The sequence below is a fragment of the Lagenorhynchus albirostris genome, chromosome 5 (genome assembly GCF_949774975.1).
Source record: "Lagenorhynchus albirostris chromosome 5, mLagAlb1.1, whole genome shotgun sequence".
In the NCBI taxonomy this organism is placed as follows: Eukaryota; Metazoa; Chordata; class Mammalia; order Artiodactyla; family Delphinidae; genus Lagenorhynchus; species Lagenorhynchus albirostris.
The window spans coordinates 4759937-4769668 of record NC_083099.1 but is presented as its reverse complement, the minus strand read 5'-3'; the positions used below and the strand labels follow the sequence as shown (position 1 = coordinate 4769668).

Genomic DNA, 9732 nt, shown 5'->3' with positions numbered 1-9732 from the left:
TGAAGTATAGTTGATTTACAATGTTGTATTAATTTCTTCTGTACAGCAAAGTGACTCAGCTATACATATATATATATATATTCTTTTTCATATTCTTTTCCATTATGGTTTATTATAGGATATTGAATATAGTTCCTTGTGTTATACAGTAGGACCTTGTTGTTTATCCATTCTATATATAATAGTTTGCATCTGCTAATCCCAACCTCCCGATCCATCCCTCTCCCATTCCCGTCCCCCTTGGCAACCACAAGTCTGTTCTCTGTATCCGTGTCTGGTTTTTTTTCATAGATATGTTGATTTGTATCATATTTTAGATTCCACATATAAGTGATATCATATGTCAAATTATACATTTTAAATGGGTGTCATTTGTTGTATGTGAACTGTACCTCAATCAAACTAACTTCTGAGAAAAGAAATCACCAAAATACGAAATGATATTTTTAAGTCGGTAAGAGTGTGAAAAAGGAGTAGGGCTGATTGGGACACAATACATTTTCACTGAGAAAATGTTATATTTTCCTGATCATTTTTCCTTCCCCGACAGGGCTATTGGGTTGCAAGATCTGGGAACTACCGTAGAAGTTGCTTCATTTGAAGATGCTAAAGAAGCCTTAAATTCATTTAATAAAAGGGAAATTGAGGGCAGAGCAATCAGGCTGGAGTTGCAAGGACCCAGGGGATCACCTAATGCAAGAAGCCAACCATCCCAAACTCTGTTTGTTAAAGGTCTGTCTGAGGATACTACAGAAGAGACATTAAAGGAGTATTCGTGCAAGGATAGTCACTGACCGGGAGACTGGATCCTCCAAGGGCTTTGGTTTTGTAGAACTCAACAGCGAGGAAGATGCCAACGCTGTCAAGGAGGCCATGGAAGATGGTGAAATTGATGGAAACAAAGTTACTTTGGACTGAGCCAAGCCTAAGGGTGAAGGTGGCTGCAGAGGGCGAGGTGGTGGCCCAGGTGGCCCAGGTGGATTTGGTGGCAGAGGCCAGGGAGGCTTTGGAGGGGGCAGAGGAGGAGGAGACCACAAGCCACAAGGAAAGAAGGTGAAGTTTGAAGAGTTCCTTTTATCTCTGCCTTCCCCTCTTCCATTTGAAAGAAAGGACTCTGAGATGTTTACTGTGTTACCTGCTCAATGACGGAGCCTCCTGAGGACATTCCAAGACAGTATACAGCCCTGTGGTCTACTTGGAAACCCGTATAGATAACATTTCAAGGGAGATAACCCTGTTGGTGTTGACTGGATATTCGTATAAACTTTTTAAAGAGATGAGTGATAGAGTTAACCCTTGAAAGTGTTATTTTCATGACACGCTATTGGGCCAAAGGAATTTTTTCCAACTGGGGCACAACAGTTGGAGAGCTGAGTGGTGATTCCTGTGTCACCCGAGAAAGATCTCCAGTGGCAGGTCACAGGGCTCTACATTCAGTCTATTTAACATTTTTGTCAATTATTTGCCTGACCACCTAAGAGCACAAACATCAACTTTGGGTTGACTGAACATTACCATGTTAGACAAGAGATGATGATCTAAATTATCTTATAGGCTAAAGCAGTAGTTTAGTTCTAACAAGGTGAAACTTTACAAAGACATCTTCGAAGTAGCTGAATTGAGTCGAAAATTCAGCTGAGCATGAGATACAAGTGCCATGCCATACCAAGAGGACATTAGGAAAAGAAGACTTAGAGGCATAATCAATAATAAAGTTCAGTGTCAATTAACAATGAAATGTAACCTTTAAGGAAGTTAACATGGCCTTGGGTTGTATCAAGAACGATGTAAGCTTTTATAGACAGGAGGTGAAAATCTTGTTCTATATTCCATAATACGCTTATATTAAAATATTGCATTATGTTCTTGGTAGGATACTTGGTGGGGGAGAGATTAAAACTAGATCAGAGGAGGGGAAAAAACAGTATTTTTCTAATCTATGGTTCCCTTAAGGACAGGGTCTGTGTCTTAGTCATCTCAGCCTCACTACACCCATCGCAACTCCTGGCATGACTGTGATTATAGCTGTTCAAGCAAATGCTGTTGGCACCTTGATAAGACTTGGATTGATGCCATATAAAGTAGTGGGAAAGGGACAAGGGCTTTCCAGCTGAGAAAAGCCTGAAGGGTTGGGAGGAGGGGTGAAGCAAGGCAACAGGACAAGATGCACCTCTGGGATCTGAGGTGGGTTACAAGTGGCTGCAAGATCTTTGTCAAGTCCCTCCATCAAGAAACAGAGCTACCAGTGTGTCTTTTTGTAAAAGCTTTATCACACACAGGAATTTCTCTGGGGCACATTCTTAGGAATAGAATTTAGGGTTATAGAGCATTTTGAAATGATCTTCAAATGAGACATTGCAAAATCTGACTGTAAAGTATCTCACAAATGTTCTTTTTCATTGAGTTGTTATTGACATATAATATATTAGTTTCAGGTGTACTACATAATGATTAAGTGTTTTGCAAATCTCCTTCTCACTAAAATTACATCTGATCCTTTTTTCTCCATACGTTGGCCAACATGCAAAATTACATCACCATCAAAATATATGACATCTGACAGTTCTGAAATGTTATCTCCTTTTAATTTGAATTCCCTTATTACAAGGTTGCATATCTTTTCATATACTTTATTCGCTATTGGGTTTATTCTTCTCCGAGTTTACAGTCACACCTTCTAAGCATTACTTTCTATTGGTTCCTTTACTTTATTTCATTTATTCAAATCTCCTTTATATATTCTAGATATTAATCATTTGAAATATTTATACACTTTAAATACCTCCTTTCAAATTTTGTCTGCTTATGGTATAGGAAAATTGTTTTCAGTGGAAGTTTACAAGTCATGTAAAATGTATTAATAAAATGTATTAGGGGCTTCCCTGGTGGCGCAGTGGTTGAGAGTCGGCCTGCCGATGCAGGGGACACGGGTTCGTGCCCCGGTCCGGGAGGATCCCACATGCCGCGGAGCGGCTGGGCCCACGAGCCATGGCCGCTGAGCCTGCGCGTCCGGAGCCTTTGCTCCACAGCAGGAGAGGCCACAGCAGTGAGAGGCCCGCGTACCGCAAAAAAAAAAGTATTAGTATTTTCCTCTAAAAAAAAAGAAGAAGAAGAAGGGGAGCTAAATTCCCCCCCCCTTGAATCTGGGGCTGACTCTATGACAACTTTGACCAAGAGAATGCAGGGAGAGTGAAACAGTGCCAGTCCCAGGCCCAGTCTTTTTTTTTTTTTTAAGATTTATTTTATTATTAATTTTTGGCTGTGTCAGGTTTTAGTTGTGGCATGTGGGATCTTCGTTGAGGCATGTGGGATCTTTTGTTGCGGCGTGCGGGCTCTTCATTGTGGCGTGAGGGCTTCTCTCTAGTTGTGGCACACCGGTTCCAGGGCACGTGGGCTCTGTGGTTTGCAGCACGCGGGCTCTAGTTGAGGCGCGTGAGCTCAGTAGCGGTGGTGCGTGGGCTTAGTTGCCCCGCCGCACGTGCGATCTTAGTTCCCTGGCCAGGGATGGAACCCGAGTTCCCTGCGTTGCAGGTCGGATTCTTTACCACTGGACCACCAGGGAAGTTCCCAGGCCCAGTCTTTAAGAAGACTGGCAGCTTCCGTTTCCTCCCATTTAGAACCCAGCCACCCTGTTAGGCGGACTGTCAAGCAGCTACAAGGACAGGCCCACACGCAGCAGAACTGAGGCACCCAGTCAGCCACCCTGACTGCATTCCCTGCCAGCCCACGTAAGTGAGCCACTTGGATGTAGATCCTTACTTCACTGAGCTACCCTGGCTGACACCACACGGAGCAAAAATGAGGTTTTCCCTGCTTAGTTTCGCCCGACTGCAAGATCATTAGCAGAAAAAGTTACTGTGATTGTGCTGAGCTGAGGCAGTTTGTTAGGTGGCAAGAGGAAATTGAAACAGTAAACATCTTCAAATATATGAAGAGCTCTCTTAGACGTGGCCTCTTGGGCTGGAATTAGAACCAATATGGAGAATTAGAACCAATATGCATACCTTGGAGAGACTCATGGAGAGGCAGGCTGGAACTTCCATGATAAGACTAGGCAGAGAAATCCAGAAGAGGGTACCAGAGTTGGACTCTGCTGGCGTTGGGACTGGACTCAAAGAAATAAACCAAGGATCTAGATTAGAATGCTCAGGGGACCATGGCTAGCTTAGACTCAGTCTCAGATGGTACCAGAGCCCAAGGTTCCACCTGCAGTAGCAGATAGCGGCATCACAGCGTCATGGGGAGGACCATTCAGGTTGAATCCATCCATCCAATAGCTGGGGAAAGACAGATGGGAAAGGACCGGAAGGTTGTCAGGGCCCCAGTCAAGGTGAGATTTAGACTGGGGTGTCAATCCCAAGGGAAAACCAGAGAGAAGCAGAGGCACAAGAGCTGGGCAGCAGAGTGGGAACATGAAAGGTGTAGCCTGGGATAGGGACACACCTTAGACCTGCCTGACATTAGCCACGGTCTTGATCCCATCCTCTGATGGGGATGCAAATCTTAATATGTCATCAGGCTGGAATAAAATTAGCTCAGAAACTAGCCAGCTGAGGAACTGGCTCGGGAATTGGAAGGGGCGAGTAGGTGGAGAGCAGCTCTTCAGAATCCTTATCTGTACGAGAGTCAGACAAGAGGCTTCTGAGGGGAGCTAGTGAAAAAGAAACACAAGAAGGAACTTTCTCAGTCGGAGGGGTGTGTTCCTGTGAGTGCAAAAACCTCAATTACCACCTGCCAGGACAGCTATAGAGAAGATGCATTCATCTGATAAGAACTACATCAAATAACTTTCAAATTCCCAGCCAACCTAAGACTTTCTCATGTTGAAAATACACAATAAGAGGGCAAACTGCTTGCACAGAGTATATAGGTACTCAACAAGGAAGGAGTGGATGGATGGACAAATGGACACACATATGGACAGAAAAACAGATGGATGGACACACATACGGATGGAAAAATGGATGGATGGACTGATGGACACACGTATGGACAGACAAATGGATGGATGAAGGTGGATGGATGAATGGATGGACACATGCATGGACAGATAAATGGATGGATTGATGGACACACACGTGTATGGATGGACAAATGGATGGATGGACAGATGACACACATGGAAAGAAATGGATGGATGGAGGTGGATGAAGAGATGGATGGATGGATGGATGGATGGATGGATGGATGGATGGATGGATAATGCAGTCTGACATCTGCAATACTCAGCAGAACCTGTCCATGGACACATTAGCGCTATGTAATAAACTGCGCTCCAGAGGAAAAAATAAGATGTATTTGCGCCTCAAAGAGTTTGCCAAACACTTATCTTGAGTGCACAAATATATGCTGCATTTTTGTGCTTATGAAAACAATTTCCTAAGAAAATTAAATTTCATATGAAAATCTCGTTTTTCGTTTTGACTGGCTGAATCTAGCAGGTATCACCTGTCTCAAAAGCAGTGACCAGCCAGCGTCCAAAACTCTTTCCTCTCAGCTGATTTCTCATTCACACTTGGCTTGACATGCCTTGCACCTCTTTTTTATGTCCTATCACACACCGTCAATATGGGATGTTTCTACAGGTCTCTGTCACAGAGTGTAGACTGTCCCCTCAATAACAGAGCTCTTCTGAGCAAAGGTTTTCTGTACATAAATTTTCTAACACCTTCCTATACAAAGAGCATCTTGCTCTCTAAGGCAGAGGATGATGCTCTGAGTTCTAGGGAGGGGTTTATAAGTTTTTTTAACCACAACCTAGAGGCAGAAAAACGTTTTACATCACAACCTAGTACACAAAGTACATATAAAACAATATTTACCTAACCATGTGCCATAAATTCTAATATTTCTTATTTTATTTCATTTTAAGCCACTGATCAGAACCCTCTCATCTGATTTTATGACACACTAATGCATTGAGACTGGTGTTCTGAAAGGCACTGCTTAAGGATAATTATCAATTAGTACTTATAGGGAGTGTGGACCAAGCCCCCAAAAACTGTTATCAACGTGAGAAGCAAAGCCCAGACCCCCACCCCAAAACCTATAAATAATGTCACCATTTTATAAGAATGAAATTACTGAGTTAATACATCATGGATGAGATTAGCTAAATGTAGCAATTAATGCAAACCAATTTAGGGCTGCAGGAATTTGCAGATATGGAAGTCCAATCGAGGTGTCCTGGATTATCATTCTAATGCGGACATTGGAGACCTGACAGTTTATTTTGCCTTGTCTGGAGAAAGGGCCATCCAGGGCCTCTGAGCACGAGTATACAGCTGCATGGCAGCTTGGGAACCAGGGCAGTAGAGCATCTGTCTCGTGGCTCAGTGATGCTCATCACTTTCTCTTCATCTGGGTCCTGCATCCATCTTGGGATTTAAACACTTCTTTCCTACACGTTTCCCTAAAGCAGTCAGAAGACACTCCCCAGCTAATATGAATTTCTCACCTGCTCCCCAGTTATATTTTTCATTGTAAATGAATAATTTGGGATCTTGGTTCATATTTGTCAGTCTTGTGGGTTTGATTATACAGTCCTTTCCACACTGAGTGAAATATCAATGTTGTGCAAGGCAAAGACCCAGACTTAGGACAGGGCAGCCCTGCTGGGACAATGACACTCAGGAGACAGCCTGCCTGGGCAGCCCTCCAACTTCCCTCAAAACAACCCCTCTCTCAACTCCATCACTCTACCTCGAACAAGTTACTCAGAGGTTGATAAATGACAAACCAAATATAAACGTATTGGTTTTGCGGAGAAAAGCATTGGCTTAGCGTTCCTCTAGCCAGCTGGAGGGAAGGAGCATCACTGAGACCCAGGCAAGTTTGCTTTCCCACACTAGGGCTGTGCGTGGGCCAACCTTGCACAGACTAAAGTGGATATTTTTAAGAGAAGACAAAATGATCTGTATCATAGGGTCTGATGGCCATATCACACCTTAGTATTTGAAATCAGCTGCTGGGTCTGGCCTTCTATTGCTCCTTACCCTCATTCACTCATTTAGAGAAAAGCTAATACCCATCCTTCTTAAACTCTTCCCAAAAAATTGCAGAGGAAGGAACAATCCCAAACTCATTCCACGAGGCCACCATCACCCTGATACCAAAACCAGACAAATATACTACAAAAAAAAAAAAAATACAGACCAAAATCACTGATGAATATAGATGCAAAAATCCTCAACAAAATACTAGCAAACAGAATCCAATGGCACATTAAAAGGATCATACACCATGATCAAGTGGGATTTATTCCAGGGATGCAAGGATTCTTCAATGTGCACAAATCAGTCAATGTGATATACCATATTAACAAATTAAAGAATAAAAACCATATGATCATCTCAATAGATGCAGGGAAAGCCTTTGATAAAATTCAACACCCATTTATGATAAAAGCTCTTCAGAGAGTGGGCATAGAGGGAACCTACCCCTACATAATAAGGACCATACATGACAAACCCACAGCAAACATCATTCTCAATGGTGAAAAACTGAAAGCATTTCCTCTAAGATCAGGAACAAAACAAGAAGGTCCACTCTTGTCACTATTATTCAACATAGTTTTGGAAGTGCTAGCCACAGCAATCAGAGAAGAAAAAGAAATAAAAGGAATCCAAAAAGAAGTAAAACTGTCACTGTTTGTAGACAACATGACACTATACATAGATAACCTTAAATATGCCACCAGAAAACTACTAGAGCTAATCAATGAATCTGGTAAAGTTGTAGGATACAAAATTAATGCACAGAAATCTTTTGCATTCCCATACACTAACAACAAAAGATCAGAAAGAGAAATTAAGGAAACAATCCCATTCACCATTGCAAAAAATAAAATAAAATACCTAGGAATAAACTTACCTAAGGAGGTAAAAGACCTGTACTCAGAAAACTATAAGACACCAATGAAAGAAATTAAAGATGGCACAAACAGATGGAGAGATATATCATGTTCTTGGATTGGAAGAATCAATATTTTGAAAATGACTATACTACCCAAAGCAATCTACAGATTCACTGTAATCCCTATCAAATTACCAATGGCATTTTTTACAGAACTAGAACAAAAAATCTTAAAATTTGTAGGGAGACACAGAAGACCCCAAATAGCCAAAGCAATTCTAAGGGAATAAAACGGAGCTGGAGGAATCAGACTCCCTAACTTCAGACTATACTACAAAGCTACAGTAATCAAGACAGTATGGTACTTGCACAAAACTAGAAATATAGATCAATGGAACAGGATAGAAAGCCCAGAGATAAACCCACACACATATGGTCAACTAATCTTTGACAAATGAGGCAAGGATATACAATGGAGAAAAGACAGTCTCTTCAATAAATGGTGCTGGGAAGACTGGACAGCTACATGTGAAAGAATGAAATTAGAACACTTCCTAACACCATACACAAAAATAAACTCAAAATGGATTAAAGACCTAAATGTTAAGACCAGACACTATAAAACTCTTAGTGGAAAACATAGGAAGAACACTCTTTGACATAAATCACAGCAAGATCTTTTTTGACCCACCTCCTAGAGTAATGGAAATAAAAACAAAAATAAACAAACGGGACCTAATGAAACTTAAATCTTTTGCACAGCAAAGGAAACTATAAACAAGATGAAAAGAACCCTCAGAATGGGAGAAAATATTTGCAAAAGAATCAACAGACAAAGGATTAATCTCCAAGATATATAAACAGCCCATGCAACTCAATAATAAAAAAACAAACACAATCAAGAAAATGGGCAGAAGACCTAAGCAGACATTTCTCCAAAGAAGACATACAGATGGCCAAGAGGCACATGAAAAGTTGCTCCACATCAGTATTAGAGAAATTCAAATCAAAACTACAATGAGGTATCACCTCACACCAGTTAGAATGGGCATCATCAGAAAATCTACAAACAACAAATGCTGAAGAGGCTGTGGAGAAAAGGGATCCCTCTTGCACTGTTGGTATGAATGTAAATTGATACAGCCACTATGGAGAACAGTATGGAGGTTCCTTAAAAAACTAAAAATAGAGTTACCATATGACCCAGCAATCCAAGTACTGCACATATACCCAGAGAAAACCATAATTCAAAAAGACACATGCACCCCAATGTTCATTGCAGCACTATTTACAATAGCCAGGTCATGGAAGCAACCTAAATGCCCATCGACAGATGAATGGATAAAGTAGATGTGGTACATATATACAGTGGAATATAACTCAGCCATAAAAAGGAAGGCAATTGGGTCACTGGTAGAGACGTGGATGGACTTAGAGACTGTCATACAGAGTGAAGTAAGTCAGAAAGAGAAAAACAAATATTGTATATTAACGCATATATGTGAAATCTAGAAAAATGGTACAGGTGAACCAGTTTGCAAGGCAGAAATAGAGCCACAGATGTAGAGAACAAACGTATGGACACCAAGGGGGTAAGCAGGGTGGTGGCAGTGGTGGTAGTGCTGTGAGAATTGGGAGATTGGGATTGACATATATACACTAATATGTATAAAATAGATAACTAATAAGAACCACCTGTATAAATAAAAATAAAATAAAAATTTAAAAATAAAAAAGAATGCACTATGCTGTTAGCTAATTTTTTAAACACAGGATTTGTCTCTTTAAATATCATCTTAAAGTGTATGATTATGTGAAAGGCACTCATGAGATGTGGCAATGCCTGGCAACTTTTGGCTCTGTTTCGTAAATTATCAT

The 9732-nt window shown here is 41.2% G+C and overlaps 1 pseudogene; it reads right to left on the bottom strand.

Moving 5' to 3' along the window:
- Positions 1-529: 529 nt before the first annotated feature.
- Positions 530-4228, bottom strand: LOC132520789 (probable inactive serine/threonine-protein kinase slob2; annotated as a pseudogene).
- Between the last annotated feature and the right edge of the window lie 5504 nt (positions 4229-9732).